The sequence below is a fragment of the Scyliorhinus torazame genome, chromosome 10 (genome assembly GCF_047496885.1).
Source record: "Scyliorhinus torazame isolate Kashiwa2021f chromosome 10, sScyTor2.1, whole genome shotgun sequence".
NCBI classification, from domain to species: Eukaryota; Metazoa; Chordata; class Chondrichthyes; order Carcharhiniformes; family Scyliorhinidae; genus Scyliorhinus; species Scyliorhinus torazame.
In genome coordinates this window covers 11518256-11543504 of record NC_092716.1, presented here as the reverse complement: position 1 = coordinate 11543504, position 25249 = coordinate 11518256, and the positions used below count along the sequence as shown (strand labels likewise).

General features: G+C 49.6%; 2 long non-coding RNA genes across 2 annotated transcripts in view; one reads left to right on the top strand and one right to left on the bottom strand.

Annotated features, from left to right (window-relative positions):
* Window positions 1–301: 301 nt before the first annotated feature.
* On the bottom strand, window positions 302–5014 carry LOC140430362 (uncharacterized). The gene is made up of 2 exons (XR_011949390.1): window positions 4641–5014; window positions 302–2450 (listed from the first exon to the last, which is right to left on the bottom strand). It is a non-coding gene; the product is annotated as an uncharacterized lncRNA (long non-coding RNA).
* Window positions 5015–5188: 174 nt separating this feature from the next.
* The window catches only part of LOC140384802 (uncharacterized), an 81824-nt gene continuing 61763 nt past the window's right edge, over window positions 5189–25249 (top strand). Inside the window, exon 1 of the long non-coding RNA XR_011933139.1 lies at window positions 5189–5482. This is a non-coding gene — a long non-coding RNA (uncharacterized lncRNA). The remainder of the gene's footprint in view (window positions 5483–25249) is intronic.

The following is a 25249-nucleotide window of genomic DNA, read 5'->3' as shown; positions in this document are numbered from 1 at the left end:
AGCATCGTCAGACACTCCTCCCATCCAGGCTTTGCCGTCTTCCAGATCCGTCCATCAGGCAAAAGATACAGAGTCTGAAGAGCTGCACATCCAGACGTAGGAACAGCTTCTTCCCCACAGCTACAAGACTCCTCAACGGCTCTCCCTCGGATTGATCGGTTCCCTGCCAGACACTATTCACGACGCCCTATGCTGCTCTTGCCCATGTTGTATTTGTTTTGTTTGGCCCTTGTTCCACACTGTAACCAATCACTGTTTGTCGATGTACTTGATAGACATCAATTCAGACGAGACGCTGAGAAGCAGTGAACCGATGCTTTAATAAGCTAAATATGTGCCAACCTGTAGCTCCTCCCGCACTTCAGGGCTGACCCAGGTCAACAGGCTTTATACCTCCACAGCTGGGCAGAGCCACAGGCGGAGCCAACAGCAGCACCAATAATAACATTCCAACAGTACAACAGCAACAACCAATAACAGAACAGCAATAACAATAAGTATATACAACAGTGGAGATAACAATACTAATAGAACAGTAGAACACATATACAACAGCCTTACATAGCCATACGTGGCTCACCACAGTACTCTGTCGATTATTCTTTTTGTCTACTGTGTACGTATTGTGTACGTTCCCTTGGCCGCAGAAAAACACTTTTCACTGCACTTCGGTACATGTGACAGTAAATTAATCAATCAATAAAAAACAAAAATTGCTGGAAAAAAACTCAGCAGGCCATGCAGCACCTGTGGCGAGGGAGAAACAGGGTTTCGAGTCCAACATGCATTTCCGTCCCAACATGGGGCTTATTTCAGACCTCCAGCCTCTGTAGTATTTTGCTTTTACCTGCCATATTGGCACAAATGATTTTCTCTTTGAAACAAGGCTCTCCTTTTATTTTTGCTCCAATCCAGGAGGCATCTTGTGCCTTTCTGAGCCTGCATGGCTGTCAATTGAGTGATACTAATCTGCACTGCACTCGGCAGCTTGAATCAATATTTAAATGGCAGCTGCTGTGTTAAAGCATCTGCCGATGACTTGCAGTGGTGAGAGGGTTGATACGATTCATAATAATTCCACTGTTTGTTTCAAAAACAGTAAAATCCTTATTGGAAAGGCGGTTGCCATTGCTTCAAGCAGCTGTTGCAATACTCAAATGAGACTGTTAGAGTCAGTCGGTGTCAGGAAATGGTCCCGCCTCACAGCTTCCCAGTGGGTCAGCATTAGCCCCTTTGAAAACCAGACATATGATAAAACAGTTAAACCAATTTGTGTGATATTAGCACTGTGTTTGTAGGGAATTGCTTTGTCTTCTAGACTAACAAAGACTCGAGTCTGCTTATTTTTCAAAAGGTCTTGCATCTATGTGCCACAGTCGTCGAGCCCTGGACTTAACCCCACAGTTCTGCTGAATCGGTGCTGCACTTCTCCTGCCAGGGTGTGTATTCTCACATAAGCCTCTGAAACTTCTCTCTCAGCATTAGTGGATTTACTGTTGGTGGGGCCCGGTGCTCACCTACATATCTGTGGCAATTGTCCCTTTCAGGGCAACACAGCAGAGTAAGGGTCACATGACCCGTGCAACCAATCGGGTCTCAGAGTGGGGAATCACCCCATGGTGAGAGAGTCTCTTAGGCCACGAGACACTTGTGGAGATAGCTGCAACCATGAGGCTGCTGTACGATTCATATTGCAAAACACCTTTTGTCTTCGGTAATGAAGTCTGAGAAAGTGCACAATATTTGGGGTCCCCCCTCCGCATCGCCACCCCCCCCCCCCCCCACCACATGGAACGGAGGCCTCCTTAAAAGAGGCAACATGCTGCTCTTGCTGGATCTCCATCCGGTAGACAAAGCCCTGTCGCCTCCATTAAATACCGCCCATTCACTGTTGCCCTCACCATGGATGCTGCCTGACCTGAGCATTTCCAGATTTTTTTTCTGCTTTACTGAACCTGTGCACATGCAGGTAAAATATTCGTCACTGCACGAAAATCAAAACAGCAACATTGACATCATATGACAGGGGGAAGAGAAAAGTTACAGGGCTTCAAAAACATACAGAAAAGACCATCTGTGAAACACGTTGAATAAAAAAAAAAACTTCAGAACCAGAGTCAGGTGGCAGATACTGTGTGTTGGGTCTTACTCGTTTTTACTTTTTTTAATTGTCCATGGGTGTAGGCATCGCTGGCTGGGCCAGCATTTATAAGAGTCCATCATATTGCTCTGGATATGGAATCCCATGTAGGCCAGACCAGGTATGGATGGAAGATTTCCTTCCCTAAAGAGCATTCGTGAACCAGATGGGTTTTCCGACAATCGACAATGGGTTCATGGTCACCTTTTAGACTTTTAATTTCAGCATTTTAGCGAATTCAAATTTCCCCATCTGCCATGGTGAGATTCGAACACGGATCCCCAGAGCATGACTCTGGTGTCAAGGTCTACTGCAGGTAAAAGATAACTGGAATAAATATATTACAAACAACTAACGCTAACTAACTATTCTTGAACTACGACAAAATACGTCTATCCAGCAACACGACTTACTCCCAACTCCCCGAGGCGCAGTCACATGGTAGGTTTACACTGCCACCTGCTGGTCGGAGGTCGTGTATATTAGTATAGACAAGATTGCTTTTGCACATCATGACATCTGGGTTTCTAGTCCAATGACAGCACCACGAGACCACTGATTGCGTAATTTTATTCTCACCCATTCCCTCACCATGTCAAAGCATTCCAGGTTATTTTTAAATTCTGCATACGGATTCCACTTAACATTTTATCCATTTACAACACACTCTGGTTGTTGAAGACAAGGCAGGCTTCCCGAGTGCAAACACTCATGTTGGAGCTGTGCAGTGAGTATCTGAGCTGGTGCACACACCGCCAGGGCCACACAGCGGGAAGAATCTGGGAATGGAACATTCAGCGTTCCAGCGTTCCGCCGCCACGTTCTGGAACACAAAGCCGGGCCTTCCACACCGCACTCTCAGTCTCTCGCCAAATCAAATCAGCCAAAAGGGCGGGGACTGCCGTAGCAGCTGTTAAAGGACCGTGAGCTGCAACCTCCGCACATATCATTCGTCCCACAAAATTCAAACAGGACAAACTAATCAATCAGAAATGAAAGTGCAAATAGAACTAAATTGCTTGTGCTTCAGATACAGATTGGCAGGTTTTCTGGCAGAGCTGCTCCCATCCACAGCCAAAGCTGGACATCTTCGTGAAATTCAACATGCCCGTTTGTGCCTTCAATTTTCTTCCCTCATCCCCCCCCCCCCCCCCCCCGTGGCCCTGCACCCCTCTAGGCCGCACATCACCTCCAATCTTGGGTCCCCCTTTCCCCCAGTTTCCCTCCATTTTCAACTGGACAGTCAGATCCCCTTTGCTGCTGAATTCCTCTTCGATCAGAAGTTCACCGTCTTCCCTCCAGCCTTTATTGGCGTTGGCAGGCCACGGGTCTGTCTGTATCTGTCCCTGGCCCCCTCGTCTGACAGCTGCTTGAGATCGGTACCCTCTGGAAACATTGGGTCAGCCCAGTATTCATCCATACTGTGGGTGGTAAGGCGCAGCTGTCACAGTGTCTGGTGCAGCTAATAATAATAATAATCGCATATTGTCACAAGTAATCTGAACCAGTTTCTGATTGTTTGTGGGTTCAACATGCCATTGCAAGATGAATTCTGTCCAGATACAAAAAAAAATCCCACTGTCAGCATGTGAGCTGTCATGATACGTAGAATATCATTTGTGTATACAACAAAATAACCAAACTGTATATAAACATTAATGCCAGCATGCATAGATTACAATTCTAGCATCTGACTACAGTGACGACAGGAGGTCACTGGAAGACACCCACATGTGAGACAGGGGGCTGGATTCTCCGCACCCCGATGCCGAAATGGCGGCCGACGCGGGGGCAGAAAATCCATTTTCCCGCACAGAATCGGGACCGGTGCCAGTTCCCCGATTCTCCGGGCCCCGAAAAGCCGCATAGCACCTAGCTGGAGCCATTGCGGCTGCGGGCTCAGTCAGCGGCTGCCCTGGTCGGCCTAAGTCCGCCATGGAGCAGGGCGCGGCCGCTGGAGGCCGTGCACAAGCAAGGCCTGCGACCCGGAAGTGCGGGAGCCCGTATCTGCAGCTAATGCTGCTAGATTTACAGCGGGACCCTGCTTGCCCCCTGCAGGGCTAGGAATATGTGGCCCTTTCACGCCAGTTGTTCTGGCGTGCAAGTCCACAGTTTTTACGACGGCGTGGGGACATAGACCCAATAACAGAGAATGCAGCCCATGATGTATTCTCCTGGGCAGCACAGAGAGACACAAGCTGGACAGTAGGCACAGACTGCAGTCACAGATCGAGCAAATCCTGAGTCAACAGCAATTAATAATTGTTAATCACAGTTGTTTGTATTTAGCCGTCGTCTCGAACTGTAATCTTAGTCGACATCATAGAAACCGTTTAGTGTTTTAGTTAATTAATAAACAGTTTTGTTCAGTTACAAAGCAGCCTCTTCTCTGATCACTTCAACTAGAAAGGCCTCACGATCCGTGCTCACAGTGAACAACATTACATGAGTGAGCTGCCCTCGGTCTTTCTGTGTGATTTCCCTTCAACAAAATACTCACTTTATGGGGAGGTTAGTTTACAAGCTGCTCTGTTAACTTTCTGCAGAGTACTTCACTTCAATAGAAACCTGCAAATAACGTTGGGATTATGCAGGGGTGGATTTAACAATGAAACACACCATGCTCTGTGAAGGAGGGGGAAGGGGTGGGGAGGATGAAAGAGTGAGGACGGAGGGGGGGGGGGGGTTGAAGGAGGGGTAATGAGGATGAAGAGGGAGAGATAGGGAGTGAGGAGGGTGGGGTGGGGTTGGAAGAGGAGGGATGGAGTCACGGAGGCTCAAGGCCAGCGATCCTGCTTCCCCATCAGGCGGAGCTGGGATTTACAGGTGCGCACCTCCAATCCCAGCCCCTCCCGCGTGACAGTTGCTCGCGCGCGCGCGCGCTCTCTCAGATTCGAACTCCCAAACAATGGGCGGCAACCCGCCACTGCAATCCCATCAGCCACCACGGGCTGGGTCTCCCCCAGGTTCCATACTCAACGCCCAGATTCCTGGCCCCGTGCAGCATGGGTAATGTAGTTCCCAAGGTCTCCACAGACGCCTGCCCAGACCCAAGAGCTTCAGTGGATCAGATCATTCCCGCCCGCAGGTAGTGAGAAGAGTGGCTGACTTTTCAGTTCTGGGCACTGGGCACACCGTTTAGTTTGTGGGACCAGTGCTCAGCGGCGCTCGGCTGGGGTCTCCTCAACGAGGCCTCTATCTGGCGGCAGTATAGCTAAGTGAAGCTTCTGAACCTTTTTAGCCGCGCGATTGTGAGGTGGAATGACCATCGGCAAACCCAGGAGAGGCCTCTCCCAGGATCTACTGGCTGCGTTCCGCCCCAATTCCGGCGGGCCACGGCTGGTAGGTCGCTCCCTTTGATTTTCTGTGCTGTGACAGGCAAGGAATCCATAAAGTTGAGGGCCATCCCAATTTCTTGTGGTGCTTTCAGGTAATGGAAGTCGACTTAAAGCGCCTGCCATGGCTATGTGAGACTGTGGTCGATGCTCGAATGTATACGGGTAGGCTGCGAGGAGGAACGCTCACTGCTGCATTCAGGCCAGCACTATTGAGCAGGAATCTCCGTTTCTGAGACTAAGCATTGACGCCCGTAAAATTTGTGGGCTTTCACCACAGCAAAACTGGCGCCGAACCTGCGACCATTCAGTGTGGGATTCGCCGGGTCCGTGATTGACACTCGGGAGACTGACAAGCTTCAGCCGCACATACACATTCCACTCCCCACCCACACTCATCCCAGCCAACAAGATGGCACTGGTTGTGCTGGAGAGCACGAATACAGCTGATGGGTCAGCTGGGGGCAGAGGGCACCTCGGATGCTTGCCCGCAGCGGCAATAGTGTTCCGTGCCCATCCATCCCAACCCCACAGCCCAACTAATGGCCACCCCCCGCTATTCCCCCCAGCCCTGGCAGAAGCCCCACGGCCAGCGGCACAACTGTCTGCAAACTATGGAGATGTTGGACACTTTCTGTATTCCCCCCTCTCTCTCCCTCAACAACGGCGGTTTCACGATTTTTAAAATGACAAGTGAACCGCGCTGTCGGGAACTCGGCGTATCGGAGGGCGAGCAACGCGGAGGCCCCGGAGAATGCCGGATCAGGCCCGCTAATGATATGCAAACAGTGCCGACTCTACATGAAATGAAAATCGCTTATTGTCACGGTCGGCTTCAATGAAGTTACTGTGAAAAGCCCCTAGTCGCCACATTCCGGCGCCTGTTCGAGGAGGCTGTTACGGGAATCGAACCGTGCTGCTGGCCTGCCTTGGTCTGCTTTAAAAGCCAGCTATTTAGCCCAGTGAGCTAAACCAGCCCCTGCGGAACCATGCGTTCCGGACAACATTGACGTCGCTGTCGAGGTGACGGAGAATAGCGATTTGGTGTCAAATCGGCGCCTGCCGCGATTTTACCGTAAGAACCTTTTCTCCGCCCAATCGCGTTTTGCGATTTTGGCATCAGTCACAGGAGAATCCCACCCATTGTCTTCTTTGCAAACTCCTAACAGCAGCTTACGATCTGTAATGATAGTGAAGGGGCAGCCATATACATATTCATGACATTTCTTAACGCCGTAAACAATGGCCAAGCCTTCCTTTTCAGTCTGTGAACATCCACGTTCCACATCAGAAAAAGTTCTTGATCCATATCCAATGGGTCTCTCAGACCCGTCTTCCGTTCCATGGGAAAATACAGCTCCAACTCCATATGGAGATGCATCACACCTGAGCACTATTTTTTCTTTGAAACAAAATGTACGAATAAACTTGAAGATTGAAACATTTGCTTCCCTTGATTGAAAGCTTTTTTTCGTGGATTTTTAAGTCCATTTTTGGTGCTTCTTCAACAATACATGATAGGTGAGGGAGGAACCATCTGTCGTAGTGTTTTTTTAAAAACTTAAATGCCCAATTCTTTTTTTTCCAATGAAGGCGTAATTTATCATGGCCAATTCACCTACTCTGCACATCTTTGGGTTGTGGGGGTGAGACCCACGCAGACACGGGGAGAATGTGCAAACTCCACACGGACAGTGACCCAGGGCCGGGATCGAACCTGGGTCCTCGGCGCTGTGAGGCAGCAGTGCTAACCAGTGCGCCACCGTGCTGCCCTCATCTGACATAGTTAACTGTTCCCAGGAGAGACGTAAGGCATAGGCCTTGCCCGAAAAAAAAAATTATTTAGCTTCTGGATCTACTTGGATGATAGCTTGCAATCCTCTAATCTTTCCAAGTTCTTCTTGGAATACTTCTCGACACTTCTTTGAGACCTTAAAGATCTCCAGCCAGTTTATCTTTATGTCCTGGAGCCAATCACGTCCCATCAAGCTCGGTCCCTGGCCTGACACGACCATCAGCGGAAGCTGTGCTGACTGCTGACCAATACTCACAGGGGTTGTAGTCGTCTCTGATGAGTTGGGTGCTCTGGATCCGTGGAACACATACAGGGCACCAACTCTTAAAATAGTGCAACACTATTTTAATAAGTCAGAAACAGTTGAACATCCTTTCACTGTGGGTTAACACAATATTAGATTGAACTAAAGACCTATGCCTTGTCCTAATCAGTCTATGCACTCAGCACATGGTGAAGATCTGTGCTGCAAGCTGTAAGCTCTGTCCTACTAGGAGGCTGCAGCTCGAATGAGCGGGAACACTGATGCCCCCTGTCTTTATAGTGAGTGTACTCTAACTGGTGATTGGCTGCGGGGTTGTGTGTGTTGATTGGTCCCGCTGTGTGTCCATCAGTGTGTGTGTATCTACACCATAATATACTGGGGTATATTATGACATTCCCCCCCTTTTATAAAAGAATGTACATGTGTGGCAATAAATAATGTATGGTGAGAATGTTCCGAACTACGTGTGGGGTGCGAAGACATATTTACAGGACTATGTACATGAGAACTAAACTCTATACATGGAAAGGTGCCTGGTGCAGAGAAGCAGTGTGCAACAAGAATAACGAGATGAACACTATATACAAACTAGGGAAACGATCAAATAAAGCAATGAAACAATTCAGAAAGTCTAGAATTCCACAAAGTTCATAAATTTAGTCTCTGAGGTGGGCAACAAATTCTGGTTGACCGCCTCAAGGGTGGGTCGAGAGCCGCCGGTTCAGGAGCGGGCTGGACCGTCAGAGTCAGGGGGATGCAGAGTGACAGGGATTTCTGCATAGTCCATGGCAGGATCAGCAGGAGGGCGAGGCGACAGTGGAGGATCACGTAGCGAATGTGGAACGAGACGAAGGGCGTGTCGATTGCGGCGCAGAATGGAGCCATCCGGTACACGAACCAGGAATGAGAGGGTGGCCACCTGCCGAAGGACAACAGCGGTTGCAAACCAGCCACCAGCCGGAAGATGGATGCGGACGTTGTCATCTGGAGCCAGAGCAGGGAGATCAGCTGCATGGGAGTCATGGGCCACCTTGTGCTGTGCACGAGACAGCTGCATCCGGCGAAGGACCGGAACGTGGTCGAGGTCTGGGACATGAATGGACGGCACCGTCGTCCTCAGGGTACGACCCATGAGCAGCTGGGCTGGCGACAGGCCAGTGGACAGCAGGGCGGAGCGATAGGCCAGCAAGGCAAGGTGGAAATCGGACCCAGCATCGGCAGTCTTGCAGAGGAGCCGTTTGACTATATGAAGCCCCTTCTCCGCTTTGCCGTTGGATTTGGGGTACAGGGGACTGGATGTCACATGGGCAAAATTGTACCGCCTGGCAAAGTTGGACCATTCCTGGCTGGCGAAGCAGGGGCCATTGTCCGACATAACCGTGAGCGGGATGCCGTGTCGAGCAAAGGTTTCCTTCCAGGCACGAATGACTGCAGACGAGGTGATGTCGTGCAACCATATCACCTCCGGGTAATTCGAAAAGTAGTCCACGATCAGGACATAGTCTCTACCCAGCGTGTGGAACAGGTCGATGCCCACCTTGGTCCATGGTGACATGACCAACTCATGGGGCTGCAGGGTCTCACGTGGTTGGGCTGGCTGTAAGCGCTGACAAGTGGGGCAGTTGAGCACTGTGTTGGCTATGTCCTCATTAATGCCGGGCCAGTACACTGCCTCTCTGGCCCGTCGGCGGCACTTTTCCACGCCAAGGTGGCCCTCGTGTAGTTGTTCCAGGACGAGCTGGCGCATGCTATGCGGGATGACAATGCGGTCATGTTTTAGATGAACCCCGTCTACTACCGCCAAATCATCTCTGACATTATAGAACAGAGGGCATTGGCCCTTGAGCCACCCGTCCGTTAGGTGGCGCATGAAACGCTGTAGCAAGGGGTCAGCCGCCGTCTCGCGCCGAATTTGGATGAGGCTTTCATCCGTGGCAGGTAGATTGGAGGCCGCGAATGCCTCATGGGCGTCAACCTGGCAGACAAATCCCGCTGGGTCACATGGAGTGTTAACTGCCCTGGAGAGAGCGTCAGCAACGATGAGGTCTTTGCCTGGGGTGTATACCAGCTGGAAGTCATATCGCCGGAGATTTAGAACAATACGCTGGAGGCGAGGCATCATGTTGTTCAAGTCTTTCTGTATTATATTGACCAGCGGGCGATGGTCGGTCTCGACGGTGAATTGAGGAAGTCCGTAGACATAATCGTGAAACTTAACCACATCGGTCAGAAGGCCCAGGCACTCCTTTTCTATCTGCGCGTAGCGCTGCTCCATGGGGGTCATGGCGCATGACGCATATGCAACGGGGGCCCATGATGAGGCCTCATCACGTTGAAGGAGCACTGCCCCAATGCTGGATTGGCTGGCATCGGTCGAAATTTTGGTCTCCTTTGCTGGATCAAAGAAAGCTAAGACCGGGGCCGTGGTGAGTTTTGTTTTGAGTTCTCTCCATTCGCGCTCGTGGGCAGGGAGCCATTGGAAATCTGTCGTCTTCCTTACCAGGTTCCTTAGAGCCGTGGCATGAGAGGCGAGGTTAGAGATGAACTTCCCTAAAAAATTGATCATGCCCAGAAATTGGAGGACCGCCTTCTTGTCCTCTGGTGTTTTCATAGCTGTGATAGCAGCTACCTTGTCCGCAACCGGCTGCACACCCAATTGGGAGATGTGATCCCCGAGGAACTTCAGTTCCGTCTGACCAAAAGAGCATTTGGCCCTGTTGAGGCGGAGGCCATGCTCACGTATACATTTGAATACGCGCTGGAGGCGACTAACATGCTCCTGCGGGGTGGTGGACCAAATGATTATGTCGTCGACATAGACACGAACACCTTCAATGCCTTCCATCATTTGTTCCATAATCCTATGGAACACTTCTGAAGCAGATATGATCCCAAACGGCATCCTGTTGTAACAATATCTGCCAAAGGGAGTATTAAATGTGCAAAGTTTCCTGCTGGATTTGTCGAGCTGGATTTGCCAGAATCCTTTTGAGGCGTCGAGTTTGGTGAAGAGCTTGGCGCGAGCCATCTCACATGAGAGCTCTTCGTGCTTGAGAATTGGATAATGCTCCCTCATGATATTGCGATTTAGACCCTTGGGATCAATGCAAATTCTCAATTCGCCGGAAGGCTTTTTTTACACATACCATGGAACTGACACAGTCGGTTGGTTCCGTGACTTTGGAAATCACTCCTTGGTTCTGGAGGTCCTGCAGCTGCTGCTTGAGGTGGTCCTTCAGGGGTGCTGGGACCCTGCGAGATGCGTGCACCACAGGCGTGGCATTCTGTTTTAATAAGATCTTGTAGATGTATGGGAGCATGCCAATGCCCTCGAAGACGTCATGGTGTTGATTGATAATGGCGTCGAGTTGCGCCCTGAAGTCGATGTCCTGAAAGGCAGACGTGTCAGCAGGAGAGAGAGAGTGAACTCTTTGAACTAGATTCAACAGCTTGTATGCCTGCGCGCCAAGCAGGGAGGCTTTTGAGGAGCCCCCAATTTCAAAGAGAAGGATGGCTTTGCGTGATCTGTGCGTCACTTCAATTTGGCACGAGCCGCTGGCATCAATGGCATTGCCATTGTAATCTAATAGCTGGCAGGCTGATGGAATGATGGCTGGTTTGACATGAAAGCTTTGGAGGTCAGACCGCTTTGGAGGTCAGACCCGCGCAATGAGATTGGCGGAGGCACCAGTGTCCAGGCGGAATCGTATTTGGGACCGGTTGACCATCAGAGTGGCACACCACTCATCGTCTGGATCGATGCTGTATACCAATAGAGGCTGGATTCTTTGCTTCGGGGACACCCTGTTTTTTGTAACGATACCGACTTGAAAAGGTGCCTTCGGGTCCTCGGTGTCAATGTTGGGTAGTAGGTGCTCTTCGTACTCGGTGACCGTGGGTTGAATGGCCCGGACATTCCTGCGAGGCTGGCTGGAGCGATACGAATTGGCAGGCTGAGCTGCTCTGCATAAAGCAGCATAGTGGCCAAGTTTGCCACAACTCAGGCATTGTCGGGATTTGGCAGGGCATTGCCGCTTTAAATGGGCGGAGCCACAGTTGCCGCATGTCGTAGCGTCAGTATGCACGCTGCGCCACAGCGCATGCGCGGTGCGGTCATACGTGGTGCGCGCCTGCGCATTACGTTCGTCGACGTCGCCATCCCCTCGTTTGGTGCGCACAAGCACGGGAGTCCGCGAAAAGCACGTGAAATGGCCGCCCTCTTCCAGGCTGAGGCCCTGGAGTTGCTTGAACCCATTCCGCCTCGTGGGGACCTTGCCGCGCCGTTTCAGCCGCTTGGATGTGGGAATACCGACTCGTGGCGTTTTCGTGTAGCACGCAGGTCTCGATGGCAATCGCTAGGGTGAGCTGCTTTACCTTGAGGAGCTGCTGGCGTAGGGGGTCCGACTGAACACCAAAAACGATCTGGTCGCGTATCATGGAGTCGTAGGTGGGCCCGTAGCTACAGGACTGCGCAAGGATGCGGAGGCGGGTGAGAAAGGACTGGAAAGGTTCATCCTTACCCTGCAAACGCTGTTGGAATACATAGCGCTCGAAACTTTCATTCACCTCTATGCTGCAGCGAGTGTCAAGCTTGAGGAGGACCGTCTTGAACTTTGTTTTACTTTCATCATCCGCAAAGGTGAGAGAATTGAAAATGTGGATGGCATGGTCCCCGGCAGTGGATAGGAAGAGAGCGATCTTCCTGGTGTCCGAGGCATCCTCCCGGTCTGTGGCATCATGGTAGAGCTGGAATCGTTGTTTGAATATCTTCCAGTTGGCCCCTAGGTTACCGGTGATGCGGAGCGGCGGCGGCGGGCAGACGCTGTCCATTTTGCAGGATGACTGTATGCTGGTGGAAGGCAGATCACTTGCAGGTAGGTCTAAGAAGTTCTAATATCCCTCAACACCTGGTATGATGTGTTGGGTGCTCTGGATCCGTGGAACACATACAGGCCACCAACACTTAAAATAGTGCAACACTATTTTATTAAGTCAGAAACTGTTGAACATACTTTCACTGTGGGTTAACACAATATTAGATTGAACTAAAGACATATGCCTGTCCTAGCCGATCTATGCACTCAGCACATGGTGAAGATCTGTGCTGCAAGCTGTGAGCTTTGTCCTTCTAGGAGGCTGCATCACGAATGAGCAGGAACTCTGATGCCCCTGCCTTTATAGTGAGTGTGCTCTAACTGGTGATTGGCTGCGGTGTTGGGTGTGTTGATTGGTCTTGCTGTGTTTCCATCAGCGTGTTTGTATCTGCACCATGATATACTGGTGTATATTATGACAGTCTCCAATATCTTAATTGCCTCTCCGGTATATGTGGCTAATTTTGCTGTAGTGTTCAGTAACTTTAGGGGTCGAACTCTTTCTTTCAGATACTAATAATAATAATAATCTTTATTATTGTCACAAGTAGGCTTACATTAACACTGCAATGAAGTTACTGTGAAAAGCCCCAGTCGCCACACTCCGCGCCTGTTCGGGTACACAGAGGGAGAATTCAGAATGTCCAATTCACCGAACAAGCACGTCTTTTGGGACTTGTGGGAGGAAACCGGCGTACCCGGATGAAACCCACACAGACACGGGGAGAACGTGCAGACCCCACACAGACAGTAGGTACGTTCGTTTATAACAGTAGCTGATGCCCAAGTGTCCACCGTAATTTTTAGTGGCCGGCCGTTTACCACAAGTATGACTGTGATGAGGGCTACCTTACCCTCTTCCACATTGTTCAACAACATGACATTACATTCTCCCACTAGACAATCCCCCGTGTTATTTAACAATGCTTGATTCCTTGCTCTGTTTCTACTCGGCTGGCCCTGCTTGCTTCTTCGTTTGTGCCTAAAATGGCCTCTTTTTCAATACCCGTGGCATTCAGCTCCTTTGAAGTTACTCACTTCTGGGGAGTGGTTTCCCCCACATCAAAAGCACTCTGCGTTACTCCTAAGCTCCTTAAATCTTCGGTATTTAGTGATTCTTCCTGCTTCTGTACACAGTTCACTGCCTGAGCCTGATGCCTCACCCATGATTGTGGTACCTAACTGGTGGACTTCAAAGCTTTGTTCATGTTGTATACGTTGGACGTCCATTTCGGCACTCCCGAACGCTGTTGCCATTTATTTTTTATAAATTTAGAGTACCAAATTCATTTCTTACAATTAAGGTGCAATTTGGCGTGGCCAATCCACCTACCCTGCACATCTTTGTGTTGTATGGGTGAAATCCACGCGGACACGGGGAGAATGTGCAAACTACTCACGGACAGTTACCCGGGGCCGGGATCGAGCCTGAGACCTCGGTGCCATGAGGCAGCAGTGCTAACCATTGAGCCACTGTGCTGCCCTATCTGTCGCCATTTCTTCTTGAAAGCGAACTTGGACTCAGCCAAGTTTATTTTGTATGGCTGTGCTATTCATGCCGCATACTAGCTGATCTTTTAGCATATCGTTACAAAGTTGCAGTACTCTGCAATCTGCTTGAGCCTGGCTATGAATGTTGGCTGGTATCCCCTCGGGCCCTCTTTATTGAGTTAAACTTATATCTGTGCAATCTCACTGAGACTTTAGGGTGAAAATCCCCCTAGTTCCACTAAGTCTATAAACGACTCAGTATCAGGAGCCTCTGGAGATGTTAAACTATGAGTCAGATTATACACATGCGGTAAGTAACATGACTTGCTTTCTATCTTCCCCTCTATTCCATTAGCCCTGAAAAAATACTCCAGCCATTCAGGATACTGCACCCAATTCTTAGTAGACGGGTCGAAGGCTCCTAGCATCCCGAAGAGAGGTATGCTTGTTCTCTGTTCCTCAGGCTCGAAGTGTCTGATTCACTTTGCAGTTTTTCAATGACACTCTCATCAAATACGTTGCTGCTAACAAAGTTGCTCTGATTCACTTCGTCACCAATGTAGTAAAGGAAGGATTGATCACTACTAGCCAATATATATTAAATAATTATAACGGTACATATACAAGCCATATTTACACAGTGTCTTTCACAATGTTACCACTAATAGCTCTAGGATAGGGTGCAAAAGCCCGCAACTGTGCACCAAGATAGCACAGTAGCAAAGTGGTTAGCACTATGGCTTCACAGCATCAGGGTCCCATGTTTGATTCCCAACGTGGGTCATTGTCTGTGCGGAGTCTGTATGTTCTTCCCCTGTCTGCGTGGGTTTCCTCCGGGTGCTCAGGCTTCTTCCCACAAGTCCCAAAAGACGTGCTGTTAGGTGAATTGGACATTCTGAATTCTCCCTCTGTGTACCCGAACAGGCGCACTAGTCGGAGTGTGGCGACTAGCGGCTTTTTCACAATAACTTCATTGCAGTGTTAATGTAAGCCTACTTGTGACAATAAAGATTATTAATTATTATTAGATGACTGCGCTTAATTCCCACTGGTTGATGGAGGTCACATGACTCTCCCAATGTATGGCTCTCAAAGGGGCCAGATACTAAGCTCATCTTCCAGTAATGCTGTGGAATTGTCTACTTGCTGAAACACAGGAGCAAGCAGAATCAACCAGGTCCCTCTGTCTGTCCAATTCCCCCCACGTTTGTTGCAACAAAGGTTTTGTTTGAAATCCTCCCACTCATAAATACCTTTCTCAGTCAAAGTATGCTTACTGTTGAATAAGGAGCCAATCGAAGCAGGTTTTCTTCAGGCAACGAAAGAGTAAGTTAATTGTTACTAAAACCTGAGCAAAATAAAATACGCAATGCACACAGACACACACACAAATATATACACAAAAACACACACACACAAACAAACACACACTCACATGCAAACACACACTCACAGACAAACATACACAAACACACACTTGATTTTCTGCGAGGCTCAGGTGGTGATACAATGCGGCCATTAGTCAGGTGATTTGAGTAGAACTCTGAAGTTGACTGATGCACGATCAATGACCACTAAAGCGAGGTTGTAGTCCAACTGAAGGCTTTAATAAGCTAGATGTTTCCCCCAGCAGCTCAGGTACAGAATGAAGGCTGCTGGGGCGGCACGGGCTCTTATACCCCGCCTTGCAGGACGGAGCTACCATACAGCTCTACCAATAGTGTTCCAGCATTACCAGGTACCGTAATACCTCTACAGACTACACATTGACCGTTGCACTTTTACAGTCTATTGGAGACACTATTGGAGACAGTCTATTGGGGGAGAGGCGGGTGAGTGGGTGAGGAGAGGTGAACTAGGTGAAGATAAGAGTGGATGATAGTGAGAATAGGTGAGAGTGTGTGAGAGTCGGTGAGGGTGAAAGTGTTGGTGACGGTGAATGTATGTGAAGGTGAGTGTGAGTGTATGTGAGGTTGAGTGTATGGAGGTGAGAGTGGGTGAGGATGAGGTGAGAATGGGTAAGGATGAGCGTTGGTGTGATTAAGAGGGTTGAGGGTAGGTGAGAGTGAGAATCTGGTGAAAGCGGGTCAAGTTGAGGTGAGAGCTGGTGAGGGTGAGTGAGGGTGGGTGAGAGAGGGTGAGTGAGATTGAATGAGGATGGGGTGAGTGAGGTTGTGTCAGTGGGTGAGGGTGAGAGTGGGGGAGGGTGTGGGTGAGGGTGAGAGTGGGGGAGGGGGTGAGGGTGAGCGTGGGGGAGGGTGTGAGTGAGAGTGGGGGAGGGGGTGAGGGTGAGAGTGGGGGAGGGTGTGTGGGTGAGGGTGAAAGTGGGGAAGAGTGTGGGTGGGAGGGGGAGAGTGGGTGAGGGTGAGAGAAGGTGAGAGTGAGAGCTTGGTCAGAGTAGGTGGAGGTGAGGTCAGAGTGGGTAAAGATGAGCGTTGGTGTGATTGAGAGTGAGTGGGTGAGAGTGTGTGAGGGTGAGAGTGAGGGTGAGATGTGTGAGGGTGAGGGTGGGTGAGGGTGTGTGAGGGTGACAGTGGGTGAGGGTGGGAGTGGGTGAGGGTGAGAGTGAGGGTGAAGGAGGGTGAGGGTGTGGGAGTGAGAGTGATGGTGAAGGTGGGTGAGGGTGAGCGTGAGAGTGGGTGAGGGTGAGAGTGGGTGGTTGTGGGTGATGGTGGGTGAGGGTGAGAGTGGGTGAGGGTGAGAGTGGGTGGTTGTGGGTGATGGTGGGTGAGGGTGAGGGTGAGAGTGAGTGAAGGTGAGAGTGAGTGAGGGTGAGAGTGAGGGTGGGTGAGAGTGAGTGAAGGTGAGAGTGAGTGAGGGTGGGTGAGTGGGTGAGGGTGAGAGTAAGGGTGAGGGTGGGTGAGGGTGAGTGGGTGAGGGTGAGAGTAAGGGTGAGGGTGTGAGGGTGAGAGTGGGTGAGGGTGAGGGTGGGTGAGAATGGGTGTGGGTGAGGGTGAGAATGGGTGAGCGTGAGGGTGGGTGAGAGTGAGGGTGGGTGAGGGTGAGAGTGATTGAGTGTGAGAATGGGTGAGGGGGAGAGGGAGTGAGGGTGAGAGTGAGGGTGGGTGATAGTGGATGAGGGTGTGTGAGGGTGGGGGGAGGGTGAGGGTGAGAGTGAGTGGGGGTGAGAGTGAGTGAGGGTGAAGGAGGGTGAGGGTGTGTGAGAGTGAGGGTGAAGGAGGGTGAGGGTTGTCATGATATCCAGATCAGCATATCATGGTGCAATCACACACACACTGATGGACAGGCAGATGGACCAACCAGCACACACACAACAACGCAGCCGATCACCAGTGAGAGCACACGCACTATAAAACAGGGAACACCACAGTTCCTGCTCACTCTACCAGGAGATAGCTCAGAACACAGAGCTCAGAGCGCGCCACTCAGACATAGATCATGTGCTGAGTGCCTCACTAAGATAGTGCTAGGGCTGGGTCCACAGGTTAGCTGGTGAAGCACGTACCCAAGCCAGTAGTTAGTTGTTACCGTTGATTAGTCAGTAAAACAGAGTTGTACCATCTACAGCTGTGTTGGATCATTTGTGCATCAGAACACCCAACACGACATGATACCAGTAGTGGACGCAAACCAGCGACTGTGAGACCTACCTGCACCCTTTCAGAAATCCGCCATCCTGCCCCACGGAAAACATCAGCCCGCTGCAGCTGCTCCGAACCGCTGCTAATCTCGGCGTAAACTGGAAGCTGTTTAAACAGCGCTTCCAGCTCTTCCTCGAAGCCACAGACAGGGAGAATGCATCAGACACCAGGAAGATTGCCCTCCTCCTCTCCACGGCGGGGCAACAGGCCATCCACATCTATAACTCCCTGGCATTCGCGGAAGGCGAGGACAAAACAAAATATAAGACTGTGCTTCTGAAGTTCGATGAACACTTCAGCGTGGAAGTCAATGAGAGCTTCGAGAGGTACCTTTTCCAGCAGCGCCTGTAGGGTAAGGATGAGCCTTTACAATCTTACTTAACACACCTCCGAATCCTCGCGCAGTCCTGCGGCTATGGGGCCACCTCCGACTCCATGATACGGGATCAGATAGTTTTTGGGGTCATCTCGGACACCCTACGCCAGCAGCTCCTTAAAATAAAGCGACTCACCCTAGCGACTGCCATCGAGACCATCGTCCTCCATGAGAATGCGACCAGCCGGTACTCCCAAATCCAGGCGGCTGAAACGGCATGGCACGGGCCCCACGAGGCGGAGCGGGTCCAGTCGATCGAGTTCCTCCTGGCCCGCGGCTCGGACGAGGGCGGCCATTTCACGTGCTTTCCGAGGCCTCCCGCGCTTGTACGCGCCAAAAGAGGGGACGTTGATGCAGAGGAACGTGATGCGCAGGCGCGCTCTACGCAGGACCGCACCGCGCATGCGCGGTGGCACAACGAACGCAACGAATGCCATGACGTCATGACGTGCGGCAACTGTGGCTCCGCCCACTTAAAGCGGCAATGTCCGGCAAAGCGCGACAATGCCTACAATGTGGCAGGATGGGCCACTATGCTGCCTGCTGTCGAGCAGCTCAACCTGCCAACTCCCAACAATTCCGCCAGCCTCGCAGGGACGTGCGGGCGATTCAGCCCACCTACACTGAGTCATATCCAGATAGTATGCAGACCAGCGATACCGAAGACAGGGAGCCCTTCCGCGTTGCGGTAATCCACAAGAACCGGATGTCCCGAAGTCGGAACCACCAGCCGCTGCCACTGCACAGCATTGATCCGGGCGATGAGTGGTGTGCCACCCTAACGGTCATCCCAAATTCGTCTTGTCGTTCAATGTTCCAGAGTTTTCTCTCGTCGTTTGTTGATTGCATTTGTTCTGTTATTGGTACAATGTCGTTGTTCTGTTGCACCTGACACCTTCCTCTGTATATAGTTTAGCCTCATGTACATGTTGTAAATATTGCACACACTTACTCAGACGCACTCAGTACACATTTCTATTTATTATCATGTAGGCACATATCCTCTGTGAAAAGGGGGGGGGGATGTCATGATATCCACATCAACATATCATGGTGCAATCACACACACACTGATGGACAGGCAGATGGACCAACCAGCACACACATAACATCGCAGCCAATCACCAGTGAGAGCACACGCACTATAAAACAGGGAACACCACAGTTCCCGCTCATTCTACCAGGAGATAGTTCAGAGCACAGAGCTCACAGCGTGCCACTCAGACATACACCATGTGCTGAGAGCCTCACTAAGATAGTGATAGGGCTGGGTTCACAGGTTAGCTGGTGAAGCACGTACCCAAGCCAGTAGTTAGTTGTTACCGTTGATTAGACAGTAAAACAGAGTTGTACCATCTACAGCCGCATTGGATCATTTGTGCATCAGAACACCCAACACGACAAGGGTGTGTGAGAGTGAGGGTGAGGGAGGGTGAGGGCGAGAGTGAGAGTGGGTGAGGGTGAGAGTGAGAGTGGGTGAGGGTAAGAGTGGATGAGAGGTGGGTGAGGGTGGGTGAGGGTGAGAGTTGGTGCGAGGTGGGTGAGGTTGGGTGAGGGTGAGAGTTGGTGAGAGGTGGGCGAGGGTGGGTGAGGGTGAGAGTGGGTGAGAGGTGGGTGAGAGTGGTGAGGGGGAGTGTGAGTGTGGGTGAGCGTGAAGGTGGGTGAGGGTGAGATTGGTGAGGATGTGTGAGGGTGGCTGTGAGTGGGTGAGGGTGTAAGTGGGTGAGGGTGAGGGTGGGTGAGGGTGATAGTGGGTGAGGGTGAGTAAAGTTGTGAGTGGGTGAGGGTGAGAGTGGGTGAGGGTGGGTAAAGGGGTGAGGGTGTGAGTGGGTGAGGGTGAGAGTGGGTGAGGGTGAGGGTGGGTGAGGGTGAGAGTGCGTGAGGGTGGGTGAGGGTGAGGGTGAGAGTGGGTGAGGGTGCGAGTGGGTGAGGGTGCGAGTGGGTGAGGGTGAGAGTGGGCGAGGGTGAGAGTGGGTGAGGGTGAGTGAGAGTGGGTGAGGGTGAGAGTGGGTAAGTGTGTGAGTGGGTGAGGGTGGGAGTGGGTGAGGGTGGGTGACGGTGAGAGTGGGTGAGCATGAGGGTGGGTGAGGGTGAGAGTGGGTGAGGGTGAGAGTGGGTGAGGGTGGGTGAGGGTGGGTGAGGGTGAGGGTGAGAGTGAGAGTGGGTGAGGGTGAGAGTTGGTGAGAGAGAGTGGGTGAGGGTGGGTGAGAGTGAGAGTGGGTGAAAGGTGTGCATGAGTCGGCTTTCCCATTGAAAATCACAAGATGGTAAAACTTGGAAGAATTTATTGAACAACAGAACTTTTTTTTACAATAAATCTATACCGCTAAGACATAGAAACACCTTTTAAAATTTATTTTTGTATGTTTGTTCCGCTTGTGCATTTATAATAATTTTTTGTGGTTTAATTCTTCAACACATTAAGAATATTTCTCAAGTGTTCCTTTAGTGCGCTTGGCACTGAAAAAATGTTCCGCAGCTGGAAAGGTTTGGGAAACCCTGCTTAATAGTATCAATTTTTCATCAGTGTCTTGTATCTTTAAAAAGCAGCGGATTGTTTTCAGTGATTTAAACTGTTTGTGGTGAAGTTGTAGATTGTGGCTCCCTCTCATTCTGACGTTGTCAGCTGTTATGATAATAATCTTTATTATTGTCACAAGTAGGCTTACATTAGCACTGCAATGAAGTTACTGTGAAAATCCCCGAGTCGCCACATTCTGGCGCCTGTTCGGGTACACTGAGGGAGAATTCAGGATGTCCAATTCACCTAACAAGCACGTCTTTCGGGACTTGTGGGAGGAAGCTGGAGCACCCGGACGAAACCCACGCAGACACAGGGAGAACGTGCAGACTCCACACAGATAGTATCCCAAGCCGGGAATCGAACCTGGGACCCTGGCGCTGTGAAGCAACGGTGCTGACCACAGTGGTACAGTGCCGCCCACTCCAGTGCCGCTCACTGCCGTGAGGCTCCCTCCAGTTCGAGAAACCTCCAAGAACTCTGTGCTCCTCCAATTCTGATTCCTTCTCCTTACCACTTGTTTCCACATCTTCAACTGCCTGAAATCTTAAACTCTGAAATTCCCTATCTCAACATTTCGACCTCGCTTTCTCACCTTCCTTCTTTCAGATTTTCCTTACAATCTTCCCTCTCTGACCAATCTTTTGGTCATCTGAGCGATATCTCCTCATCTGAATAGGTGTCAAATCTTTTTATCTTATGCTCGTGTGAAGCATTTTAGCAAGATAAAGGCACGGATTAAGTAGCAGGTCATTAAAAAACACAAGAAAATTCATTGTCAATACCAGGTTATTTTGCTTGAAGTCGTCATATAGCCCAGATTGTGTAAGGGTGGCAAATTTCCTTCCCTGAAGGATATTCGTGAACCAGTTGCTTTTTTTAAGCAATAATCTGACAGCTTCATTGTCACTTTCACTTAGACCAGCAATTTATTACCAGATTTTAAAAGGAATGAATTTGCTTTCCATTAGTCACTATTATTAAACACAGTCATTGCTCGATTGTCTTCTAAAGTTGGGCAATAAACTAGACAACAGTTTGTAACAAGTTGTGGCGTTAACAAAATAACATAAATTACCCAGAATTAAAAATTAATCTATTCATCCAATTATGCATTGGAATAAATTAATTTTTGTCATTTCTCTCAAATGCACAGATAATGATGCCATATGATTGCATTATGATTTATAATAGACAGTGAATTTGCTTGTGTTTTTTAATTGTAGATTATAATTAATGCTACACGTCTTTTTGTGTGTGTGTGTGTGTGTGTGTGCAATGAATAACAATCTGCTTTAGAACAATTCTGAAAAAGAAACATCCATGATTTGTTTAAAATGTGCTCTCAGGTGGAGTTCACTGTGTCTTTATGAGGCCATGATGTGGAGATGCCAGCATTGGACTGGGGTGGGCACAGTAAGAAGTCTTACAACACCAGGTTAAAGTCCAACAGGTTTGTTTCAAATCACTAGCTGTCGGAGCACTGCTCCTTCTTCAGGTAAATGAAGAGATATGTTCCAGAAACATATATATAGCCAAAGTCAAAGATGCAAGATGATACTTTGAATGCGAGCATTTGCAGGTAATTAAGTCTTTACAGATCCAGAGAGGGGTAATCCAGGTTAAAGAGGTGTGATAGCCTCAAGCCAGGACAGTGGGTAGGATCTCGCAAGCCCAGACCAGATGGTGGGGGATGAATGTCATGCGACATGAATCCAAGGTCCTGGTTGAGGCCGTACTCATGTGTGTGGAACTTGGCAGTTTCTCTTCTCCCTCGTTATTGTTTTGGTCATCTTTTGTTGGGTTTTAGAACTATTCTCTGGCTTAATCTTTGCCACATTATATGTTTTTTTTCTTTCAGTTTAATAGTATCCTTCACTTCTTTGGTAAACCACAGTTGATTTATCCCCTTAAGCCCAGTTCCACACACATGAGTATGGCCTCAAAGGGCAGCACGGCGGCGCAGTGGTAGCACTGCAGTCTCACGGCGCCGAGGTCCCAGGTTCGATCCCGGTTCTGGGTAACTGTCCGTGTGGAGTTTGCACATTCTCCCCGTGTTTGCGTGGGTTTCGCCCCCACAACCCAAAGATGTGCAAGGGAGGTGGATTGAACACGCTAAATTGCCCCATAATTGGAAAAAATGAATTGGGTATTCTAAATTTATTTAAAAAATTTTTTTTTAATGAGTACGGCCTCAACCGGGACCTGGGATTCATGTCGCATTACATTCATCCCCCACCATCTGGCCTGGACTTGCAAAGTCCTACCCACTGTCCTGGCTTGAGACAATTCACACCTCTTTAACCTGGGGTTACCCCTATCTCTGGATCTGTAAAGACTTAATTACCTGCAAATGCTCGCATTCTAAGCATTGTCTTGCATCTTTGACTTTGTCTATATATATGTTTCTGGAACCTACCTCTTCATTCTCCTGAGGAAGGAGCAGTGCTCCGAAAGCTAGCGATTTGAAACAAACCTGTTGAACTTTAACCTGGTGCTGTAAAACTTCTTTATGAAGCAGAAGAGATTTATGCCAATTAAACCATGGCAGTTTATTTAAACAAAATATTCTGTCATATCGCCCAAATCAAAACTTGACTTTTCCAATGCTGTCCTGGCCAGTCTCCCATCTTCCAAACTAGACACACTTGAGTCCATTCAAAGTTCCCACTAATCCCTCTTCATCCATTATGTAACTGTTTACCTAAACTGTTTCCTCATCTGGCCAGCCTCTCAGTGTTAAAATTAAAATATTTGTTTTCAAATCCATCCATACTCTTGCTCTTCCCTCACTTTATTACCCCTTCCAGACTTGCAACCTTCTGAGACTTCTGCACTCTCCTCGAGCCAGGGTAACATTCTCAACAACTGTGCGACCAGGTGGTGGGTTCAGGTCCCACTCCAGGCCTTAAGCGCAAAAAAAAATCAAAGCTGACACGCTGCTGCACTGGGGGGGTGCTGCACTGTTGCAGAAGTTGCCTTTCAGGCAGCATGATACCACAGTGGTTAGCACTGTTGATTCACAGCACCAGGGACCCAGGTTTGAATCCCAGCTTGGGTTACTGTCTGTGCGGAGTCTGCAAGTTCTCCCCGTATCTGCGTGGGTTTCCTCCGGGTGCTCCGGCTTTCTCCCACAAGTCCCGAAAGGCGTGCTTGTTCGGTGAATTGGACATTCTGAATTCTCCCTCTGTGTACAGGAACAAGTGGTGGAATGTGGCGACTAGGGGCTTTTCAGAGTAACTTCATTGCAGTGTTAATGTAAGCCTCCTTGTGACACTAATAAAGATTATTATTATCATCAGCTGAAATGTTAAACTGAGTCCCATCTGCTTGTTCAGGTGGATGTAAAATATGTCCTGCCACTATTTTGAAGAAGGGGTGGCATGGTGGCAGAATGGTTAGCACTACTGCCTCACAGCGCCAGGGACCCAGGTTTTATTCCGGCTTTGGGTGTCTGTCTGTGTGGAGTTTGCAGATTCTCCCCGTGTCTGCATGGGGTTACTCCAGGCGCTCCGTTTTCCTCCCACAGAATACTGAAGGAGGCTAGAGAGGAAATTGCTGAGGCCTTGACAGAAATCTTTGGAACCTCACTGTCTTCAGGTGATGTCCTGGAGGACTGGAGAATAGCCAATGTTGTTCCTCTGTTTAAGAAGGTGAGCAAGGATAATCCAGGGAACTACAGGTCGGTGAGCCTTACGTCAGTGGTAGGGAAATTACTGGAGAGAATTCTTCGAGACAAGATTTACTCCCATTTGGAAGCAAATGGACGTATTAGTGAGAGGCAGCATGGTTTTGTGAAGGGGAGGTCATGTCTCACTAACTTGATAGAGTTTTTCGAGGAGTTCACAAAGATGATTGATGCAGGTAGGACAGTGGATGTTGTCTATATGGACTTCAGTAAGGCCTTTGACAAGGTCCCTCATGGTAGACTGGTACAAAAGGTGAAGTCACACGGGATCAGGGGTGAGCTGGCAAGCTGGATACAGAACTGGCTAGGTCATAGAAGGCAGAGAGTAGCAATGGAAGGATGCTTTTCTAATTGGAGGGCTGTGACTAGTGGTGTTCCGCAGGGATCAGTGCTGGGACCTTTGCAGTTTGTAGTTCTATAAATGATTTGGAGGAAAATGTAACTGGTCTGATTAGTAAGTTTGCAGACGACACAAAGGTTGGTGGAATTGCGGAAAGCGATGAGGACTGTCAGAGGATACAGCAAGATTTAGGTTGTTTGGAGACTTGGGCGGAGAGATGGCAGATGGAGTTTAATCTGGACAAATGTGAGGTAATGCATTTTGGAAGGCCTAATGCAGGTAGGGAATATACAGTGAATGGTAGAACCCTCAAGAGTATTGAACGTCAGAGAGATCTAGGTGTACAGGTCCACAGGTCACTGAAAGGGGCAACACAGCTGGAGAAGGTAGTCAAGAAGGCATACGGCATGCTTGCCTTCATTGGCCGGGGCATTGAGTATAAGAATTGGCAAGTCATGTTGCAGCTGTATAGAACCTTAGTTAGGCCACACTTGGAGTATAGTGTTCAATTCTGGTCGCCACACTACCAGAAGGATGTGGAGGCTTTAGAGAGCGTGCAGAAGAGATTTACCAGAATGTTGCCTGGTATGGAGGGCATTAGCTATGAGGAGCGGTTGAATAAACTCGGTTTGTTCTCACTGGAACGACAGAGGTTGAGGGGCGACCTGATAGAGGTCTACAAAATTATGAGGGGCATAGACAGAGTGGATAGTCAGAGGCTTTTCCCCAGGGTAGAGGGGTCAATTATTAGGGGGCATAGGTTTAAGGTGTGAGGGGCAAGGTTTAGAGTAGATGTACGAGGCAAGTTTTTTACACAGAGGG